General features: G+C 48.4%; 2 long non-coding RNA genes across 3 annotated transcripts; both read left to right on the forward strand.

The window, feature by feature from the left end:
- Positions 1 to 652: 652 nt before the first annotated feature.
- LOC135896160 (uncharacterized) lies at positions 653 to 1,351 on the forward strand. Of its 2 annotated transcripts, none has more exons than XR_010562607.1 (2): positions 653 to 780; positions 844 to 1,351. It is a non-coding gene; the product is annotated as an uncharacterized lncRNA (long non-coding RNA). The 2 variants fall into 2 exon arrangements; XR_010562608.1 differs by having other exon boundaries at positions 885 to 1,351.
- Positions 1,352 to 11,053: 9,702 nt separating this feature from the next.
- Positions 11,054 to 11,753, forward strand: LOC135896170 (uncharacterized). Its single transcript, XR_010562616.1, has 2 exons — positions 11,054 to 11,182; positions 11,287 to 11,753. It is a non-coding gene; the product is annotated as an uncharacterized lncRNA (long non-coding RNA).
- The last annotated feature ends 353 nt before the right edge of the window (positions 11,754 to 12,106 follow it).

A 12,106-nucleotide genomic window follows, 5' to 3' on the forward strand; every position in this document is an offset into this window, starting at 1 on the left:
TGCACATCACATTCGATGGACGCATCCACAAGTCGGGGCTCACATTGCTGCTCGCATTGATTCATTGAAGTGAATCACGAAGACAACGAAACCTGACAATTTCTTCACGAGAACTCACGCATTCAGCGCGTTGGTTGATAACATAATCACAACGGTATTGAACTAACGCGCACCTTTGTTTCGTGATACACGCCATAAATTACGTGGATGATATGCGGCGCTCACTCCATCTCGTACACTTTGTTTTCGCCTGATTTGAGGATCTGCACCGCCTTCTTCCGCGTTAGTCAACAACGTGAAGGCAGCACGTGCCCTGTGCTGAGATATTTTCGCGTTGTGCTTTGCTTGTCTCGTGCTCGGACTGCTTTTCTTTCTATTTTTCACAGATTTGCAGCTCCCGCTCGTCTCAGGGTTCTTATTCGTCATCGTTGCTCAGAAAAGTGAAGAATTTGGTGCACAATGCAACTTTTATACGCCACATACGATCCCAATAGCGTTGACTGTCAGCTTCAGAAACATTAACACCGAAAATGGCCAGCAAAAGCCCACACATTTACACAACTCTAGAGGCTATCATTGTAATCCTTGTAGGAGAAAGTAGAGCAGTCATAGAAGCAAGTGGTGTTCGCAAGTAGGGAAGGAAGAAGAAGACTTTGTTGTGAAGAACGTTTGATCGCGGCTGAAGTCCCGAGTAATTTCGCGGCCTCTTTCTTTGGGCTAGGCTGTGGACGCGGAGCCAGAGTATAGTACCGGAAGCAGCAACCTCCCGGCGTCCTTGTGGTAAGTAGTCAGGCAGCAGATGGGCCTGCGTTACCATCACAATTTCTGCTGTCTCCTGCTCAGGTGCTGTGCCGATGGATGCTCTGACAATGGCGACTATAAAGGCGCAGGTTGGGGCACCATGGGATCTACCTGGAACGAGTACCTTAACAACAGAGGCGCCTTGGCTGCTGCAGCGGACCGCTGGGGTGAGGCAACCCCACAGAAGGAGCAGCTCGCTTCTATCTGCGGGGGCATCGGCCACTGGGAGCGTGGCAGATCAGCGAGAAGCACCACCGGCGGAACATACGTCAAGTGCAACCAAGAAGGGCACATGAGCCGGGATTGTGCCACTGCTGACTATGGAGGACGACGAGGATGCCTCAGGTGTGGCGAGGAAGGCCACATGAGTAGAGATTGAATGCAGACACGTGGGCTCGACACACTCAGATGTGGGTCGCTAGGCTTGGCGTGCAGCCAGATTACGTGTTTTGTGTGTGTTTTGTGCTATAATAGCTCTTTCATTTTAGGGAATTTTAAAATTTGTACTTTTTTGACGATGATTTCGATAAATATGCTCTTATACCTTCCACTATCTTGTATTCCTTTTCCATGTTGGCTTTCGTAGTTTTAATATTTTCGTGTGTTTATGTGCAGCATATATATATATATATATATATATATATATATATATATATATATGTGTGTGTGTGTGTGTGTGTGTGTGTGTGTGTGTGTGTGTGTGTGTGTGTGTGTGTGTGTGTGTGTGTGTGTGTGTGTGTGTGTGTGTGTGTGTGTGTAGTTTACATTGCATGGAACGCAATTGCAACAAATGAGAGTACATGGGGTCCAACAAGAAATCGTGTGCTTCAGTGAGTGACTAAACATTTATTTGGTGCAGCAAAACGCAATTAAACGCGCACCCGATCTAGTCTGCCGGCCAGATCTAGTCAGCCGGCCCGATCGCGGGCGCGCTGGACGGCCAGGATTTGGTCCTCAAAGACGGGACTTCGCAGGAACGCGTCCCACTGTTCCTTGGTGAACTTCGGGCCCAGTGACCCGCACTCCCAGAGCATGTGAGGCAACGTAGCTACCTCACCACAGACCACGCAAGAACAATTCGGATAAATCTCGGGATATATGCTATTGAGGGACGCCGGATTTCGGTAGGAGTTCGTTTGCAGAAGTCTTAGTGTGACCGCCTGCGACTTGCTTAGCTTGGAGAGAAGCGGGGGAAAACCCTTCTCTCAAAGTAAAAGAATTTGATGATTCGTTGTGTGTGAGAGGAGTGACTCTGTGTCCGGGGAGAGAGTCGCCCGATCCGAGGGCAGCGCGGTCGGTAAAGTGCTAGCGTCAAAGCCCACAAGTGCGAAGTTTCCAAGAAGGATGTGTGGTGTTCGCATATTTATGGCTCGTTAAGAATGGGGCATTCGGCGTCGTGAAAACGAAAAAGAAGAGTAAAATATAAAGAAGAATTACATCACTTTCTGTAGTGAATAGCGCCATATAGGCCTGCGATCAATGCAGTGCACTTATTATGTCCCACACCTCGGCGCGATTAGGCTCCTCACTATAGGCAGTGGTAACTGCACACCCGCTTAGATGAGCAGTTGAACTAGAGATCAGCTGTTCAGCAGGGAAAGCGATGCAGCGAAACACCGACCGTGCGGGTGCCGCATTCTATATCGCATCCTATCTACAACAAAGCACCGCTTCTTTCCGTCACGACGAAAGCATTCGGTGTTTGGGTCTGTGTGTATTTTCCCGAAGGGCGATCAGCCCGTCGGCCACGACAGCCGCACGATAGAAGCTAAATAGGGCACTTGTGCGGTCTTCATAACTCAGTAGCTTTAACTGAACGCGTTGACGGCAATGAAACCAACCTCGCAAACACCAGCGCAAATGTTGCACTTCTCAATTGGCAAACTGGCACCACCAGAGTTCAGAGAACACAGGGCGGACCAAGACACGAAAACATGCGAGGAGCCATATTGTAGTAGACGAAATTTGCGAGGATGCCTTTGTGGACAGCACATGCACAAATGCACAGCATTGCTACTCATACAACGTGAACGGTTCTTTTTCAGGAAACACTGAAGAATAGATAAATTTTATATGTAAAAAAATAAATTATGGGGTTTTACGTGCCAAAACCACTACATTATTATGAGGCACGCCGTAAGTGGGGGACTCTGAAAATTTTGACCTCCTGGGGCTCTTTTAACGTGACCTAAATCTAAGCACACGGGTGTCTTCGCATTTCGCCCCCATCGATATGTGGCAGCCGTGGCCGGGATTCGATCCCGCGACCTCGTGCTCAGCAGCCCAACACTACATTTTATATGTAAGAATGTAAGTATACAAATCTTAAGGAAATTTGTTAGGATACAAATATTGTTTGCCCGAAATAAACATTGTATTCTTTTAATTAAAGCATGTCTGTTTATTGGCACTGTCGCTTTGCTCCGGAGTCATGCTTTAATGAAAGCACCAACCACCCTCCTGGTTGATGCCGGTGACAATTAGTTCTGGATCGCTTTCTTCGCGACCCATGTGAATCTATATTGAATGTTGCGATTGCACAAAAGCAAATGATGCCTCGAGGTGGAAGCTGTGCTCTATTGTAAACACCCTGTCCCCAAGTCTGCAAATGGCGCTTGGCTCTCAGGGGCTGCGGACAGCCGCTGCGTTGCCTTTCTATATGCGTCCGTTCGCGTTCTGAATTTTGAGGTTGGTTGGCGTGAAGATAAATCTGGCGGCACAAGTGCAAGATGAAATGCGCAATAAAACACTTCGAAATACAGCCGGTGTTCGTGCATGTGCGTACAGCATCGCAGCAGGCATAATTCGGCGTTGGCCGAAAGTATAGTGTATGTTTACGAATGTCTAGTTTTACGGATTTTTAAACATAGCCGGTGGTAGACAGCACAATTCTTGTCCTAGTGTTGGATTATACGAAAAGGCGCACATTACTATCACGAGAAACTGAAACACCTATTCACTTAATTAAAAATGAACTCTAGAGAACCTCTTAATTAGTTTACGCTATACTTTCCAATTTCCGAACTGTACCCGGCAAGACTGCAAGACATCCATTTGAAATGAATTTACAGGACATCAGCTTCGACCTATTACTTCCAAATGAGTGGGACGATATACATTAGTGTTCAGTTACTGTTGTGCTTGTATGCATGAGCGAGCAAATTCATGATTTTTTGTTCGTTAGTTGAATATGCGCTTCGATTTCTCTTGCAAGTAACGTCCGCCTCTCTGAATAATCCAGCTAAAGGGCTAGAATTATGTTTGAATCACATCTGAATTATGTTTGTTTCTAGAGTAGGCAATTTCTTAAAATGTTGAAAATATTCACCCCGTATATTTTTGTATGTGGCTTCGGATTCACGGTCCATCTTTTGTGATTCAAAGGCAACTCTCCAGTGTCTACTATCCCCTTGCAACCACGGAGGAAATTTACAATTAGTCGCAGACATCCGACTACTCCACCATTACGCAATCGACAAGGGACACAACATCATCTACCACTGGATACCGGGTCACTGCGGAATTTCGGGAAATGACAGTGCGGATGACGCTGCCCGGTCGGCCCATATTGGTGCCCAGATTGTACCCATACCGCTGTCAAGAACAGATGCAGCCACAAGTCTTTGCTCCCTCGCACGCGAGCTTACGCTAACTCTGTGGAACACCAGCGAATTCACGAACACACGTCTTCACAGATTGGATCCAAGTTTGCAACTCCGTCTTCCACCACTGTTGCCACGAGCGGAAGCAACACTTCTGTGCCGCCTATGGCTCGCCGTGGCATTCACGAACTCTTATTCCTTCCGTATTGGAATGGCCGACAGCCCTGCTTGCGCCACCTGCGGCTGCGAAGAGACGATTGCGCACCTCTTCTGTGACTGTCCACGTTACAATGTGCAAAGAAAAGTGCTCGTGATCGTGCTCGAAAAACTGGACAATCGCCCCTTCACAGAAGAGAAAGTTCTAGGACACTGGTCCAGACGGGTTTCGGCACTCAAGGCCTTAAGGGCTTTGCTCAAGTTCTTAAGGACATGTGAATTGTGCGAACGCCTTTGACTATTGTTGCGCGTAACATCGCGTTACTGTGTGCATTTTCTTGTTTTTTTCTTCTCTCTTCCTTCTCCTTTTATTCCCTTTACCCCTTTCCCCAGCACATGGTAGCCAGCCGGTATTCACACTGGCTAACCTCCCTGTCTTTCCTTCCCTTTTGTCTCTCTCTCTCTCTCTCTCTCTCTCTCTCTCTCTCTCGGATTTCCAAAAGTGCCCCTTCTAACCATTGACAATGCCTCTTAGCATTCTCGAGCGATTTCTAGGAATTCATGAGGAGCTGGAGTTCTCTCACCGATATTTACGATTACCGGGGCTCCTGCTCTATGTAGATCGCACATCACATTCGATGGCGCATCCACAAGTCGCGGCTCACATTGCTGCTTGCACTGATTCATTGAAGTGAATCACGAAGACAACGAAGCCTGGCAATTTCTTCACGAGAACTCACGCATTCAGCGCTTTGGTTGATAACAACATCACAATGGTATTGAACTAACGCGAATCGTTGTTTCGTGATACACGCCATAAATTAAGTGGATGATATGCGACGCCGACTGCATCTCGTACACTTTGCTTTCGCCTGATTTGAGGATCTGCACCACCTTTTGCGGCGTTCGTTAACCGCGTGAAGGAAGGAAGGAAAAAAACTTTATTTAAGGCCAACACTAAGGCCCAGTAAAGTAGAGCGCCTGCCCCGTTGAGGCTCGTTGTTCATCCTCCGAGTCTGAGTGAAGCCAAGCACTCCAGGAAAGAGGGGAAGGGTAAGGAAAATGAGGAGAGGTAATGGCAGTGTTACATGAGTACAGAATGTGTTCTGCACCTGCCCTTATCTCCGGACAGTTGGGGCAATGTGCTGTGCTACGCCAACCGAAGTTGTAGAGCATTAGTGGCGTGAGAAGAGTGTTCGTTTGAACTTTACGAAGGACATGTGCTTGTTCCGTGTTGAGTGAGGAGTGAGGTTGGGGCAAAATAGTGCGGTTTTCCTTGATGTTCTTGTAGTGTTCAGCTATTTGCGCTTTGTACGTGGCAGCGTCTTCCACTGTCGTTGGATTTGGTCAGGGAATCGAGGGCGCCCGGAGGTTAATTTCGCGGGCACGTTGATGAACCAACCCATTTCCCTCGATCCCAGCATGACCAGACACCCAACGCAGGGTGATTGTAATGTTCGGTTTGCGGTTACAGGATTCTGTTAAGATGTCATGTAGGTGTGTTTCCATCAGTCGTTGTTGTATGTTGCGAATGGCTTTGCTGGAGTCGGTATAAAGGTTGATGTTACTGGAGTGGTGCTTAGTGAGTAGAGAGGCTTCTTGTATGGCATATATTATCGCGTCAGTCTCCAGAGTGGCTGTGTTGGGAGGGTTGGAAAATGGCCCAGCTCTTTGGATGATCGGTGCTGTCTGTCCAGGTGTATATATTGCATACGCGTATGATCCCATTTCAGAGTGTGTGGCGTCCGTGTATATCGTGATGCATTTCCTGTATATATGGTGATGTTTTGCTTGCGCTTGACGTCGACCGTCATGTAGGTGTGGCGTCATATTTTTTAGTACGTTTGTAAATGCAATGTTGCGTGGCAGCGGAGGGCTTTGGTTAACTGGTTAACGTTCCCTGGAGATCCGGTTTCGCACCATAGGGTAATATCGTCGGCGTAGAAAGTGTGGTGAAGGTTATTGATTGTGGATAGCTGCCTTGATAGCGCTGTCATGCAAAGATTATAGAGGGTGGGAGATATAATCGATCCTTGCGGTGTTCCACGGGAAATATTGATGGGGGAGGAAAGGGACTGCGTTGCCTTGAAGCGTGCGGTCCTGCCTTTGAGGAAACTGCGTATGTAATTGTACATGTTGGCGCTGCATCCACTGTCGTGAACCGATTTGAGTACATGATCATGTGTGACATTATTGAATGCATTTTTTATATCTATTGCCAGAAGGGCTTGGGTCTGTGCTGTCTATGGCTGCAGAAGCGTGTTCTGTAGCGTGAGAAATAAGTCCTGTGTGGAAATGTTCTTGCGATAGCCTATGAGCTGGTGCGGAAAATGTTTCGTGTTATCCAAATGTTCTTCTAGTCTGTTCAGTGCAAGCCGTTCCATTGTTTTGCCCATACATGATGTTAAGGATATGGGTCTGAGGTTGCAAAGCGTGGCTTTTTTCCCTGGTTTTGGGATCATGGTAATGTGTGATGTTCTCCATTCGTCTGGGAGGGTGCCCGTGTTCCAATGCTCATTTATGTGAGAGAGAAGTGTTTCTTTATCTTCGTCGGGCAGAATACGCAGAAGAGTATATGTGATGCCGTCAGGACCCGGCGCCGTCGCCCTATTGTTTTGCAACAATGCTATGTTTAGTTCTGCCATAGTGAAGTCACCACCGATGTTGTCGTTTGGGGAGCCCGTATAGTCTGTGTACAGTGACTGATGTGCCGCAGGTATGTAAAGGGTCCGAAGTTCATCAAATGTTTTGTTTATACCTTGTGTACTGGCGTGTTTCTCTATGGTAGGGATGACTTGTTTCTTTGTGCCGAGCAGGGCACGCAAAAGATGCCACGTGTGTTTTTTGTCTAACGTATTCTGGATGCTATCGCAAATATGGTTCCATTCTGTCTGTTCGAGCGTCCGGGCATGATTGATCGCTTGAATAGTTATATCATCTGCCTTTTCACGAAGCTGATTGTTATGCGGTTGCTGGGATAAGACTCTCAATAGTTTTTTGCGTTTTTTCCAGACGCGTGTGAGGTGCGGGTCGGGCCGGTCTGCCGGCGTTGAAGTTGTGTGCGTGTCTATAACTGCTGTCTTAGTTTCTATGAGGCCTTTAGCCCACGTATCCAAGTCATGTCCTGTGTCAGTGTTATTCTGGCTCAGTTTCCGGAATTTGTCCCAATTTGTGAAGGTGACTGTAGCGCGGCGCTTTCGAGGCGTCATGTGTATAATGATGTTTAGTATGTCGTGGTCGCTAGTTAGGTTTTCATGGGTGTTCTCCCAACTCGTAGCATATCCACCTTTGTGCAACGCGAGGTCCGGTGTAGTAGGAACTTGATTTTGCGCCCCTGCGCGAGTTGTTACCGCCAGAGTGTTGAGAACTGTGTACTGAAATTTGTTTATGTGGTCTTCCAGCAACCTGCCCGTTTTCGTGTTCGCCTTGTATCCCCTTGATGTGTTGGGCGCATTGAAGTCTCCCATGATGTAAATGTCATGAGTCTTCTCATCTTTTTAGCGTGCTTGAAGATCTGACTAAGGTTGTACGTGGATTTTGGTGGATTGTAGACGTTGTACAGCTTGGCAGGTCGTTGTGAGTTGTCCGGGTATATTGTGGTTATTAAGACATACTTTGCTAAACAGTCTGGTGCTATTTCCGTGTAGTGTTTAATGTTATGTTTTACGTACGTCGAAATTAATGGTAGGTCGTATTCATTGTGCGCTGAATGTGTAGCTGTGTATCCTGGGATGTTCTGTTCTTTGTATGTTTCTTGCAGAAGTAACATATGTGGTGGGTTTTTGAATTTTAGGAAGTATTGCCTCATTATTGCTTTTTTGTTACTGAGACCGCGGCAGTTCCACTGCCAAACGCAAAAGTTTCCGTCCCTTACTTCTGCCATGGATTAGCGACCTTTGCGGTCTTAGGCTGGGTGCTGGAGGTGTCGATTGGGTCATCAGGAAGTTGTCTCTTTTGCGAATGAGACATGTGGTCCATGTTTTCGGAGCTAAGATCTTCATCTGGAAGAAGGCGCTTAAGCATGCGGTCTACTCGTTGTTCCAGCACGGTTAGGCGTGTTTCGTGACATTCGTAGGCTGAGGCAAGTTTTTCAACAATATCAATGAGGCGGTCGAGTTTCTTTTCTATGCTTTCAAAGCGTTCTAACAGTGTCTCTGATTTGTTTAGACGAGACTCTAGCGTTGAAGGTGTCTTGTGGGAATGCGCGTGTAGGATGTGTTGCTGATATTGTGGTGCTTCGTAAATTGGAGTAGGAGAATGTGCTTGTGATGTTAGGGCCTTGAAGGATGGTGTTAGGAATGGTCGTACGGGGTGGCAACGTGCCAGCTTTCAGCCCGCTGCACGTGTTCCAAGCCCACCAGACGGGGAGCCCTTCCGAGAACTGCGGATGACCGGCAGCCACGTGGCGCGCGGTCAGCTCAGGAATGTGGTACTCCGCCGCGCCACCCGGGATGGAGCACAGTTCTACAAAGCCCTCGGTCGTCGACACCGAGAGCTACGCGGCACCGCGAGCTATGCGGCACCGAGAGTTCTACGAAGCCCTCTGACGTCGGCTCCGGAGCCTTTGTGTGTGGGCGCTCGAACTTGTGTGCCTTGGTGTGTGTGGGCCGTACTGCGGGGCGGCGGCAAGTTTACAATGATTGGACGAACGTTTCCGACCACTCGGACTCCGTCCACGCCGAACGATGACGTCGAACTATGACGTCAAGCGGAGAGCTTATAAGCCGCGTTTGCCGGCTGCTAGAGTGTGCTCGTATCGTGCTAGTCGTCGGGAGCTGAGTGCTCGTTGTCATGCTCGAAATTTAGCAGTGAGCTGTGTGCTCGAATGCTGTTTGCTGTATGTTAATCTTGCTGGCTCCATATGGGAGTCACGCTAGACTGCCAATGTATCTTGCTTTTAAAATGCTTAATATGTAAATAAATCCTGTTCACCGAGTTCCTCTCTACGACCTACAACTCCTTCAAATGGTGGCAGCGGCGAGGTAGTCCGACGACTCCTACATCTGGTTGACAGCGGTAAGATCGTCCGACGAATCTAATAATGGGGATTGTGGGATGATAGGAGTGCTTGGCTTACCAGGCGCCTTAGGTATGACGGTTATCCCAGACTGTGGGGTGCGCGCAGGGCTTTTGCTCGAGGCCGGTCATTGCACGTTCGGTGTAGCGCTTGCCGAAGTCGTCGGCTGTGACAGCGGTGTGTTAGGTAGCATGGCTTGTTGCTTCTTCTGGGGCTGTTGCGTCTGCGTTGTTTGCTGTTGCTGTCCATGCGATAATAATGCAGGGTATTTGCGATGGTAATCAGTTGAGGTTGTGGTGTTGGGGGCGCTGGAACCAAGTGTAGGCTGTTGCTCGTTGCGCAGTTTGATGCATTGTAAGTAGGCTCGTTCTGTCTTGTTATGGTCTTTTACCTTTTGATTTGGCAGCTGGGGTCGTTGGTTCTATGATCGCCACCGCAGTGCAGGCAGAGGAGAAAGCATTGGTGTTCCTCTCCTGCCTGCTTGAGTTGTCTCGTGCAGTCAGGACATCTGAAAATAGTTGATTTGGTGGGGCAGTTGTCAGCACGATGATCATACATCAGGCATAAGGAACAGAACTGTGCTTTGGGGTGGTGTGGCAAACATCGGAACATAGCTCGATGATAGAGGACTTTCCTGGGGACAATGCTTCCTTCAAATGTAATAATATCAGTCTCCGAACGGCCCATCATCCGGGAGGCTAGTATGGTGGGTCCAAAAGTGTCCAAGTTCTGCATCAGGTGCTCCGAAGATGTGCCGGCGTCAACTCCACGGATAACCCCTCTGCGGGAGTTGGCCGGTGCGGTTATGTATGCTGTGACAGTGTGCGTGGTTGGTCCAAGTGCGAGTTGAGACATGGCAGCGATTTTCTCCGCTGCTATTGAACTTGGGGTCTTGATAACGATTATATTGCTTCGTGGCTTAATATGCAGTGAGAGATCCAACGCTTCGTGTGGGCTGAGGGGGGCTTGTTGCCACGCGGCCTGTGAGATGTGGTGCAATTTGTGCTGAGGGAGGTGCACATCACTCTGAGGTCGAATTACGACTGTGTGGAGCGCAGCAGGGTGCAGGGGGGGCGGTAAGATTCTTCTTCTTGTATTGAACTGTTGTCCAGCCGTCTTCAGCAGCGAAGGCAGCACGTTCCCCGTGCTGGGATATTTTTGCGTCGTGCTTTGCTTTTCTCGTGCACGAACTGCTTTACTTTCTATTTTTCACAGATTTGCAGCTCCCACTCATCTCATGTTTCTTCTTCGTCGTCGTTGCTCAGGAAAGTGAAGAATTTGGTGCACAATGTAACTTTTAGACGCCACATACGATCCCAATAGCGTTGACTATCAGCTTCAGAAACATGAACACCGAAAATGGCCAGCAAAAGCCCACACATTTACACAACTCTAGAGGCTATCATTGTAATCCCTGTAGGAGAAAGTAGAGCAGTCATAGAAGCAAGTGGTGTTCGCAAGTAGGGAAAGAAGAAGACGACCTTGTTGTGAAGAACGTTTGATCGCGGCTGAAGTCCCGAGTAATTTCACGGCCGCTTTCTTTTGGCTAGACTGTGGACGCGGAACCAAAGTGGTAATGAAGCAGCAACCTCCAGGCGGCCTTGTGGTAAGTACTCAGACAACACATGGGCCTGCGTTACCATCACAATTTCTGCTGTCTCCTGCTCGGGTGCTGTGCCGATGGCTGCTCTGACAATGGCGACTATAAAGGCGCAGGTTGGGGCACCATGGGATCTACCTGGAACGAGTACCTTAACAACAGAGGCGCCTTGGCTGCTGCAGCGGACCGCTGGGGTGAGGCAACCCCACAGAAGGGGGAGCTCGCTTCTATCTGCGGGGGCATCGGCCACTGGGAGCTTGGCAGATCAGCGAGAAGCACCACCGGCGGAAGATACGTCAAGTGCAACCAAGAAGGGCACATGAGCCGGGATTGTGCCACTGCTGACTATGGAGGACGACGAGGATGCCTCAGGTGTGGCGAGGAAGGCCACATGAGTAGAGATTGAATGCAGACACGTGGGCGCGACACACTCAGATGTGGGTCGCTAGGCTTGGCGTGCAGCCAGATTACGTGTTTTGTGTGTATTTTGTGCAATAATAGCTCGTTCATTTTAGGGAATTTTGAAATTTGTACTTTTTTGAAGATAATTTCGATAAATATATTCTTATACCTTCCACTATCTTGTATTCCTTTTCCATGTTCGCTTTCGTAGTTTTAATATTTTCGTGTGTATATGTGCAGCATATGTAATTATTCGCGCCATTCCACCACCACCATCAGCATCATCATCATCATCATCAAAAGCCTGTTTTATGTCCGCTTTAGGACGAAGGCCTCTCCCTGCGATCTCCAATTACCCCTGCCCTGCCTGCGCCAACCGATTCCAACTAGCCCCCGCGAATATCCTAATTTCGTCGCTCCACCTTGTCTTCTGCCGTCCTCAACTGAATTTCCCTTTTCTTGGTACCCATTCCATGGTCTAACGGTTATCTAACCTGCACATTACATGACCTGCCCAGCTCCATTTTT

This window comes from Dermacentor albipictus, chromosome 1, assembly GCF_038994185.2.
Source record: "Dermacentor albipictus isolate Rhodes 1998 colony chromosome 1, USDA_Dalb.pri_finalv2, whole genome shotgun sequence".
NCBI lineage: Eukaryota > Metazoa > Arthropoda > Arachnida > Ixodida > Ixodidae > Dermacentor > Dermacentor albipictus.